Consider the following 9,834-nt stretch of genomic DNA (forward strand, 5'->3'; position numbering starts at 1 on the left):
TCTTAAAAAAGAAGAAAAAACACAGCTAATGTCTAACGTCTCCTTTGTCATCTTGACATTAGCCTGGCGCATACCTATATGTGACTATTCATGGTTGGTATCCTTTCCCTTGGCAAATACATGCAAATATACATATGTAAGTGTACACATGATAATGCATACACTACTTATACATACTACATATATACACAGACACACACCATATGCATATATATGATATGCAGATGTCTACAAGTATGTATATACCATGTATGTATACAGTTACATACACACACACCATATGCATATACATAGTATGTCTACATATGTATATATCATATACATCCTATAATAGTACTGCCAGCAGTTATAACTGAAGGGATTTGGGAAGGGAAGGTGGGGGTGGAAGAGGAGCAGAGGGGGGATTAGGTCTCAAGGGCATCTCCTTTAGAGCGTCTCCTTAATACTGGATCTTCAAAGGATCCACAAAGAATTGTCAAGTGCCTGCTGGAAGCTAGGCCGTTGTCCTCTTTTACATTCAGTATTTTCTTGAGTCTTTGATTTACTCAGTAGCAGTTGCTTGACTATCAAGAAAAGATCTTGCGCTCAAATCCTCTGCAAGATTTCACAACATGCTCAATCAGTGCTCCTGTTCTCTTGCATAAAACACTCAAGCTCGTTTGGGGTGGCCCCACAGTAACTTGTTACTTCTACATTCATTTAGGAGTTATGTATTTTTTAATAAACAAAGACGGGTCAGGTCTGCCACAGAGGAGATTAGCTGTAGAGTCCCGGCCAAATTATTCCAGCAGTAGCCAAACACCTGGCCGCCACGAATGATTACTTTAATGTATATCTAATGAGGACTGGATTCAGACCAAGATGAAGAGGTTTAACCCAGTAAGAAAAAACTTCCTCACTCTTTCTTAAAGGATCACACATTGTTTAATATTAGTGTGAATGAGGAAACCATAATAACTACTTTTTTTTTCTTCCTCCCTGAACAGAAATGCTAGCTGCAAATCAGGCCTAGAAAACTTAGCATTTTTAAAATAGGGAGTTCTGTGCTTTTAAAACTCATCAACTAGAGGAAGACACCCTCTTACAAATCGCTGTCGCTGGACGGTGGGTAAGACTGAAGCAGCCCGGGTCCTCGGTGGTGGACAAGCTCTCCACCGGCTCTCCGGACCAAGGGCTGTTGTTCCCCATCATGAGCGCAGGAGGAAAGGCAGAGAAGCTGAAAGCGAGGCGCACTGCCAACCTCTCACCTGAAATCTTTGTGAAATGTATACTGTGAATGTATACAGCAAATTGGAATTCAGAACCCACTAGAAGTCTAACTCCAGATTAAAATATTTACTGGGTTAACAATTTCTCAGCAGGAGCACTTGGGTGGTTCAGTCTGTTAAGTGTCTGCCCTCAGCTCAGGTCATGACCCCAGGGTCCTGGGATGGAGTCCTGCATAGGGCTCCCCGCTCAGCAGGGCGTCTGCTTCTCCCTCTGCCTTCCGCTCCCCCTGCTTGTGCCCGCTTGCTTGCTCTCTCTCTGACAAATAAATAAATAAAATCTTAAAAAAAGAAAAAAAAACTTCTCAGAGCATAAAACGACTGATTTTCAGAGCTGAGATACAGCTCTAGAGCCTCATTTACATTTATTAATAATTTATTGGGCACCTACTAAGTGTCAGGCCCTGTGCCAAATGCATATTTTCTTATTACAAAATTTTAGACTATTTTAGAATATTTCCAATATGACCACTATTTTGACTGAGGAAATCGAGACGCAGAACTTTCAGTAAATTGCCCAAGGCTCACAGTTAGGAAACGGCAGGGGCAGGGTAGGAGCCCACCACTCAATGCTCATCACCATCATGAAGCAGCACCCTCCGGTTTTATAGAGGAACTGGAGACCGGGAAGGCTCGTTGCAAACAGTTCCAAGAGATTCTGGTCAGTACTCTTTCTGGTGCCACACATCAAAGAGGCCTCTTCGATGACTGCTGAATCTGCCCGGCTAGCAGAAATAGAAGGAAAAAGCAAAGAAAGCAGCCAGCCAGAAGTTCCTTCCTATCTGACCATAGCGCTGGGAGCTTCCTGACCAACAGAGAGAAGCAAGTCCACCAGGAGGGAGCAGTGGGCACAGGCAGGCCCACCCACGACCTCAGTTCTGACTCAGGTCGTCCCGTTCACACTGCCCTAGGGCCCTCCTCACACACTTGTGTCAGTTCCTTAACGTGTCACTAAAATCACGCCGGCAGCCTCCTGCCCTCACTCCGGATGGACAGGCGCCTACCCACAAGCACTTCATCAAGGATTAAACCCTGCTCGGACAGGTTTTGACCCAGCGCCCGCCGAATACAGTCCATTAGCAATAAGCTGTGTGAACCCCAATTTCCAGCAGCCACATAGAATCCCCAGGACCACCAGCCGGGGGGGGGGGGGCGCTTTCTAAGGATCACCCAACAGCCCCTGGGCAGAAGCAATGGCAGGTGCAGACAAGTGGAGACCACAGCTTCTGTCTTTAAAGTCGTACCCATATGACCCACAGGAGGCAAGCGGAGAACCCAACTTCCATCTGCACCTCCAGAAGGCAATGGAAAGGAAAAATCCCATAGGGGTGGCAGCTTCCAGCCCTTGAGGTCGCTTCCCTTCTCCCCGGCACACCCCTGCCCAGTCTCCCAGGTCAGGGGCAACAATTCAGGCCCGAACGTGACCCGGAATTTGAACTCTGAAATCCCAAGAGCTCCAGGAAACATCAATTACAGCAACAAAACCATTCCTTACACGGGGTGGCGGGGCTAGGGGCGCAGGGGTGGAGTCTGGGCTCCTCCCCCCAGAAAACCGAAAGCCTACTCCAAACCTGGGACTGGGTCTTCTTGGATCTTAACCCACCTAAAGACACACACACACCCCACACCATCCACACCCGCTGACCCCATGCCGGGGCACACCTGCCCCAGCCCACACGCACGTGCACACTTCCTCAGCCCAACAAGCCCCCGACCCCCCCCCACGCCTACACAACTGTCCCCCTCCCCGCGCACACACACCTGCCGACTCGCGCCCCGCCCCCCAGGCACCCCCGCCCCCGGCCGCCCCCCGCACGGCCCCCGCCCTCCGGCCCACCCCCTCCGCGTGCTGCCCCCAGCGCCCCGCGCCCGGACCGGGCCACCGCCCTCGGCACTCACCGACGCGGCGCTCGCCGGCCTCCGCCGTCCCGCGCCGGCCCTGCGGCCTGGGGCCCCGCGCCGCCCACCGCCGGCTCCCGGGCCGCCGCTCCTGGGCTGGCCGGGTCCCGCCGCCGCCGCCGCCGCCGCCGCCGCTTCCCGTCACGTGGGGCGGCCGCCCGGCGCCGGTGGAGGGCGGGAGGGCGGCGGTCCCCGCGCGGTCCAGCCGGGCCTGCGGCCGCCGCCGCCCTATTGCCCCTGGGCCCGGGGCGACGCTGATCTGCGGGCGGTGCCCTCCTGGGCCGCCCCTCGGCCTCAGTTTCCTCCCGCCTGCCGGGATCACCACAGCGCCAGCCTCGGGGCGGTGCGCAGGGTCAGATGAGTTAATTCATGTAAAGCACTTAGAACACCGACTGGCACCGGGTGGGTGCTCCAGAAATGCTGGCGGGGACTGTTGTAGTTAATGTATTTTCTCTTCCCCCACTGGCACGCAGAGCCTCAGGAAAACAGGGGCCTTGCCTGATTTGCTCACCGCTTAATTTCTAACACCGACCCGGCGCTGGGCAGTGTGTGGGCTCTCGGGAATACCTGCTGAGTGAATGAATGACCCGATCAATCAATGAGTCCTGGAAAGGCTTGACCATGCTGCCATCTGACAAAGTTGGGCTCCGGGAGTTGACTAGCTGGTGGTGGTCGCTCTGGGGCTGAAATATCCCGTTGGGCGGACGCTGCTCACCACCCCCAGGCCCAAGGCTAATCCAGAGCCCCCAGGGCGGAAAGGAATCCCTAGAGAGAGTTGTATATTTGCATGACGTATTTATTTTAAAAGGGAGTCCTGGGTTTATTTTACCTACTCTTTTTAGTAAAAGTCCATCAGTAGCTATTGCTTTGAGTCACCAGCCACAGCGAAGAATCCTGGGGTACTATATGAATCCATGAACCTCTCTTTTCAATATATACTCAAAATCCAATTTTAAGATGAAACAATTAGGAAGCTCCCTCCAGGGTTGTCAGCGTATAAACAGCAAATTTTCTAAATGATTTTCCCAGACTTTAGAACCCACCAGTGACCTGTGGCCTCAGCTTTCTTCTCCCCGCCTCAAGGGATTGTAAAACAAAGACGTTATCCTGAATCTGGAGGCAAATACTGGATTCTACTCTGTGGTCTTCTGTTTCAAAGGGAGAAGAACAAATGACCTCCCCCCACACACACCCCAATAAAGTTAAATGAAGGAAATAAAGAACCATGAAGAAGCAATCTTCTGTGTCCTGTCCTTTACCCCACCTCCTTTGTGAGTTCATGGCCACACACATGCCCCACCCCGAAACAGTGCTTCAGTTCTGCCCAGTGGAACCAGCTTAGCCTCGAGATGGGGAATGGGTTTCCCAGAAGCATAGAGCTATGACCAGCAGTTGCCCTTCAAGGGCAAGTGGTAGTGAATGGACTCAAATCTAAGGAGGCCAGCAGCCAGTGGAGCCAGGGAGCAGAAAGACAGAGCAAATCCAGCCCAGTCTCCTCATTTTACCCAGGCCCTGGGAGAATATGTGAGTGGTCATCAGCTAATCACTGACCCAGCTGGGCCTAGAATTTGTGCTTTTCCATTTTAGTGCCCTATACATCACATGGAGAGCTATGCAAAACTGGTTACAGAGGTGACCATCTGCCCAATGCCAGATGCTGGTCTTATAGCAATGATCTCATTTAAGCCTTGCCATATCCTTATGTAGGCACGAGTAATGTCTCTGTTTTATAGGTGAGTTGACTGAGGCAAAGTCCCAAAGACTTGTCCCAAATTCTATGGTGGTAAGAATAGAGCAGGAAAAAGAATCCAGAATTCAACAGCACAGTGAATTTTTTTATAAAGTTACGTTCTATTGAGTAGTTAATGGAGCATTCGTGTTCTGCTTTAAACAATCTAGAAGTCAAAATGTGTATTAACAAAAAAGAGGGGAAAAAAGATAATTCAGAAATAATTATTTCCTTTGTGAAAGGATTTCCCATAGGATTCTTAAAATGGCAAGTTCCACATGTGCACATGATTCCACCTAGAAACATTTGTCCTTCCTGGAACTTTCTGAGAAGTCTGTTTCACATATGACAGACACCTGGGTGTAAATAACTATTCCATAAACGTGCAAATATCTGCATCAGGATAATTCTAAATTCCTCATGCTGTTTTGATTGGTTACACTGAAGAAGAAATAATCAAAGTCATATGTTTTTCAAAGGAATTTTCAACTTCATTTATTAATATTTAGTAAATATCCCTTGGGCCCATACTGAACATGTTAAGAGTATTTTATAGAATGTGCAAAAGATGAGTTCTAACAGATTAGTGATGATTAGGAGTTGAACAGATACACGTGAATACTTCCGTAGTTGCTAGCCATTCCCCAAACTTAATATCCTCTACTTAGACCTCCTCATACTTCCTCTGGGTTCCTCACTTCCTCACTGGCTATAAGCTCCTGAGGGCAAAGTGTGGGTCTACCATGTTCTTGCTGTGTCTATCTGCATGTAGGAAGCATGTAACCAATTCTGAAAATTCCTGATGCTCAATATTAATAAACCAGGTTATCTTTAAAAGAGGCTTTTAATGCTAACATTCTGCTACTCTCATTTATAAGCAGTCTTGTTGAGAATACATCTTTTGAATGTTTGGGTATCATTTTAGAAGATGAAGTTAAGCAAAGAAAGATTAACATTTATTATTTTTTAAGCAAACTTAGCTCACTACATGCCATGTTTTAAGAGCTTTTACGTGTATTAGCTCATTTAAGGATATATATATATGTATATCCATATACCTGTAATCTAGATTCAGTAAAATAAACTTTTTGAACTATTATTCAAGCCAACTATTTCTTGAGCTACTCCCATGTCCCAGGTACTATGGCAGAGGCTGCTGGGGATCCTGAGATGAGGAATACACCCCCCCCCCAGCAACTTAATTTTGTGCGGTGGTTTATAAAGTATGGTTGATAATCAACAGTATCAACATCACCTCAGAACCTGCAAATGCAAATTCCCATGTCCCTACTCCAAACTTCCTAAATCAGAAACTGCAGGGTAGGGCCCAGCAAACAGTTTTTCATAAGCTCTCCAGGTGACTCTAATACTCAATTTTGAGAACCCCTGATTTAGTGGAATATGTGGAAGAAAGACCCACCTAATCAGATCCTAAGGCAAAAAATAATGTGCTCTAGAAGTTTGGTCACAGGAGAGCTCACTTAGGAAGTGCCTGGGAATCAGGAAAGGTTTGCTCATATTCATTCACCACATGCTATTGGTCTTATACAGTGTGCCAGGCACTGTGCTGGGTACCGAGAACTCAAAGACAAAACCCATTTCAAAGAGCTCATGAAGGGGTGACCTATGGGATGGGTAGCTGAAGTTGGCGAATGCATCTTTATTATGATATGATTGTAAAAGGAATAAGAAATGACAATAAAAATATAACCATTATTATTGTGGTACCAAAAGTAGTTATTTGAAACTCAAAGCAGAACTGTGGTTCTAAACACCTAAAAACACAGGTCAAAATGTGAAGTACTCTTTAAACTGTTATATTCACTTTGAAGCTCCTTAATTTTATTTATGCTCAAATATATTTTTGACAACTAATGCTAAAATATTTGTAACATAAGTATCTTGAATATTACACTACCAACAAGAAGAATCAACACCCAAAGTTTTCAGTACATATTTTGTTCATGACTCATTCATTCAATGTTTATTGAGTACCTACTAACCATCGTGTGTGCTACTGACCAGGTGAGAGATTCCAAGGAAATGTATGGACCCTTTCCTACAGGAACTCATAAACCAGTGAGGTGATGATGCCAGGCATGGTAGTGTTTGTTGGTGTCCCTCAGTTTGTTTTTGTCAACTATAGGCACCAAATAAAAATGTTAAAGAATGAGACCTCATGATCTTCGAGTAAAGGGAAAATTCTTATAATACTGAACATAAAAACTGCTGGTTACAATAGAATACTCACAGGTAACAGGGTAGCAGGAATGAACTTCAGTATACAAACTCAAATGTGTAACAAATAGAATTTTTTTTCTGTAACTGAGTTTTATTTCTTTTTCAAGCCCCCACTCAGCTGCAGTGACAATGATCTTATCAACAGAGGCCCTCTCTCTTTCCCTGGGCTGTGTTAATCAGGTTGGGGAATTTCTAAAATACCAAGATAGGAAGCAGGAGATGTCAGGTCCTAGCAACACTGGTCCCCACAGGGATTCTGAGATGTTCTCTGTCCACTCTAGTGTTTGGTTTTCAGTCTCATTGTTTCAGTGCTGACAGGCCTGGTCCTTCCAATCCAGGCGACTGCCTAGCTTGAGGGTCGGGAAATGTCTGTGGCTTCCTTGCCCTGTGATGTGGCAGAAATCTCTGTGAGGTGTCCCTTCTCCCCAGACATATTTGAAACATTACCTCACAACTTGTTAGAAATGCAAATTCTCCACCACCCCAACTTCCTACATCAGAACTCTGATTAAAGCACAGTCACCTGACCACAAATTCTCTGAGGCTCCACTCTCCCAGGCTCTGCCCAGGATAGGGTGGGACAGGCTTTACCAAATAGTCTCTTTCCTTTGGGGAGTGTTAGAATCTCATTCTACTTCCTCCTCTCTGAATCTTGATGTTTTTCCCTGCCCGAGGGGACACTCCCTCTAGAGAATTTTGGTTCAGAGGCAACTGGAATTATCTTAATGGATTCAGTTTTAAACCGGAGTAGTACTTCTGGGAACTTAAGAAAAACAGAAGAAAAAGAACAGTTCTTACCTGCCACAAAACATTTTTGCTGATAAAAAGCTTGAGGCTTTAGGTTAAGTGATTAGTCTAGAAAACCACAGGGTAAAAGAGCACAGCAAGGATGTATAATCATATTTTCAGACTCTTAAACTCAATTTTTTCCCCACCTACACCACCATCCTACCACTTGCTTCCTTTGATGACAGTCAATAGGCTACAACAAATCTCCAGATAGTGGCAACAGAGGAGGCACTTTACATACTTTAGCTCCAACCTCACAACATTGTGGGGTGGCCTTACAATGTCCATTTCACAGGTGAGGACACTGCAGTGGGGAGACATGAAATATTTGTCCTAGGTCAGTGCTGGAGCCAAGGTCAGAATCCAAGTCCGGGCCACTCCAAAGCCTGCCCTTTCTCCAGTTTTCTAAACTGCCTCATAATTATGGTTGAATACTTTCTATATAATCTTGTACTCCTTTGATAATTCTTCACAGATGTTAGCATAGCAATTTTTTTTCTGATAAGATTGAGGCTGAGAGACTTAAGTAACTCATCCATGGTCTCCTTTTGCAGCAGAAAAAAATTTGAACTTAGCTCTAGTTTTCAAGCCCAGACTCCTTCCGAAACAACTGCTTTTGCCAATTAAACAACGTGCCTTCTGGAGAAGGAAATGAGGATAATACCAGTCACACTAATTTCACTATTGTTATGAAAACGTAATCAGATTTTGGATATAAAATACCATGATCCTAATACCATGAAGTTAATGCACTTAACTCCAAATTAGAACATCCAAATATCTGCCTCAGCTCAGGTCTAAAACTGTTCTATTTTGGGCAAGTCATTTAAATGTCTTTCAGGTCAGCTTCCTCAACACTAAAATGAAAGAACTGGACTAACTGAAGTTTCTGCCCAGTTCTGAAATTCAATTTCTAGATAAAGTATCATATACATAAATGGTTAAGAAAAATTGCAAAACACCTCTCAGCTTTACCTTATCTTTTTGATTTAGCATCTCACTTATTTTCCAATGCTTCTTCAAGGTTTCTTTTAGCATCCTCAGAGTTGTTCACATGTTTTACTGCAATAATTTCCAGTAAGATGATACATCATACAGTTTGCAAACAGTAAGCACTTAGAACATGCCTGCAAGTTTTAAATGTGAATATTTTGGGATGTATATCTCTTCCACAAAAGATGAAAGAATAGTAGAAGAGATTTCTTGGTGAATTACCAGGGATTAGATCATCATTGAAACCTACAAGAATTTGTTTAAAACTGTTACTTCACAGTAGTTACAAGTGCAGAGAAAACGCACTTGAGTGCCAGTCTTTTACTTCCTCATTCTCTGATCTTCAGCAAATTATCCTATGCCTCGGTTTCCTCACCTGGAAAATAAGCATTCTCGTAACATATATCTCAGAGTGCTGTTCTGAGGAGCAAGATTATACATATTAAATCCAGTACGTGGCACATCGTTAATGTCTAACAAACGTCTGGCTGTTTCACTGGCGGTTTTACTATTTTCATACGTGAGCAGGTTAAGTCGGAGTATTATTTCAGGGAGTACTTGAGCGCCTACTATGTGTGAGGCCATGGGGTTACAAGGATTTCAAGTCTCAGGCCTAAGATCTTCAACGTCTTTAAGGAGGACTAGAAGACAAAGCAGGTTGAAAAAAGACCAAAACAGTTTCAGACGCTATCAGTGCCATTTATAGGGTAAAGGACATCTGGCTGCCCCGCCTCTTTCCCGCGAGACTGCCCTAGAAATCCCTTTGGCCTCTGCCACTAGACGTCACAGGAAGCGCGACCAATCGTGGCCCGCTTTGGGAACTTCGTTTTTCCTGTCTTTTCTTGCAAGACGTCAAATGCCAATCGTTTTCTCTGCAGACGTCCCTTCCACTTCTTTAGGCCACGGGAGTCTTCCCTC

At 45.4% G+C, this 9,834-nt stretch overlaps 1 protein-coding gene across 1 annotated transcript in view; it reads right to left on the minus strand.

The window, feature by feature from the left end:
- The window catches only part of TGFBRAP1 (transforming growth factor beta receptor associated protein 1), a 64,727-nt gene extending 61,506 nt beyond the window's left edge, over nt 1–3,221 (minus strand). Inside the window, exon 1 of the mRNA XM_027622668.2 lies at nt 3,165–3,221. The gene's annotated coding sequence lies outside the window, so the exon portion shown is untranslated. The remainder of the gene's footprint in view (nt 1–3,164) is intronic.
- Nucleotides 3,222–9,834: the final 6,613 nt, after the last annotated feature.

This window comes from Zalophus californianus, chromosome 8, assembly GCF_009762305.2.
Source record: "Zalophus californianus isolate mZalCal1 chromosome 8, mZalCal1.pri.v2, whole genome shotgun sequence".
Taxonomy (NCBI): domain Eukaryota; kingdom Metazoa; phylum Chordata; class Mammalia; order Carnivora; family Otariidae; genus Zalophus; species Zalophus californianus.